This window comes from Corapipo altera, unplaced genomic scaffold, assembly GCF_003945725.1.
Source record: "Corapipo altera isolate COAL_440 unplaced genomic scaffold, ASM394572v1 57647, whole genome shotgun sequence".
NCBI lineage: Eukaryota > Metazoa > Chordata > Aves > Passeriformes > Pipridae > Corapipo > Corapipo altera.
In genome coordinates this window covers 34-1,076 of record NW_020886971.1, presented here as the reverse complement: position 1 = coordinate 1,076, position 1,043 = coordinate 34, and positions in this window count along the sequence as shown.

The window sequence follows — 1,043 nt, the reverse complement described above, 5'->3', positions numbered from 1 at the left end:
GGCCCCGCAGCCCGGGCTGCGCTCGCTGCTGCCGCCGCGGGAGTTCCTGGGCTCCCGCAAAGGGCAGCTGCTCCTCGCGGAGTCGGTAAGGCCGGGGGCGAGGGGGATCGCGGGGAGAGACCCCTGAAAGCACCGGGTCCCGCCGACGGGGCGGCGCGGACGGAGCGGGACCGACCCTCCCCGGGCCCGCTGCGAGCGGGGGGACACGAACAGAGGGGGAGACAACCGGGGGAAAGCAACCGAGGAGAACGAGGGGAGAACAACCGAGGGGGAAGCGGGGGGAAAACAACCCAGGGGGAAAAGGGGGGACAAGAACCTCGAGGGAAAAGAGGTCATTACCGGGGTGCGGGAACTGCAGGGCTGAAAGCGTAATTGATTGAGTTAAAGAAACCAAAAGTCTTGTCACGTTAAGCTTCCAGTGCTTCAAGTGTGTTCCTTTATCAGGAACCCGTTTTCGGTGACAAAGGGCTTTGATTTCGTTTTAGCCTGTTTGCAGTGTGACTCCAGTGACCGATTCAGCCCCATTTGTGTTATCTCCTGGTGCCAAGGGACACACGGGTTACCAGAGAGCCTGTTCGAAGTGTGACAGGAAAGGCCTTACCCATTAACGTGTGACATGTGCCATTATGTAGGGCATCAGGATACTCAGCTTTTGTGCCGAGCCCTCCAGAGCTGTGTTTGTCCCTGGCTCACAGAGGGATGCGCTTGCTCACTGCTGTGGAGCCTGATGGCTGGGAAGTGCCCAGCGGGAAAGGCCCTGGGAGTGCTGGTGACAGGGCTGGACATGAGCCAGGTGTGCCCAGGGGGGCAAGGAGGCCAATGGCCCCCGGGCTATGCCAGCAATAATGTGCCCACAGCCCCAGGGCTGTGCCCGTCCCTGCGCTGTCCCTGCTGAGGGACCTCGAGGGCTGTGCCCAGTTCTGAGCCCTCAACAGGAGAGACCTGGAGGGGCTGGAGCGTGTGCAGGGAAGGGAACAGAGCTGGGAAGGGGCTGGAGCAGCAGGAGCGGCTGAGGGAGCTGGGGGGGCTCAGCCTGGAGAAAA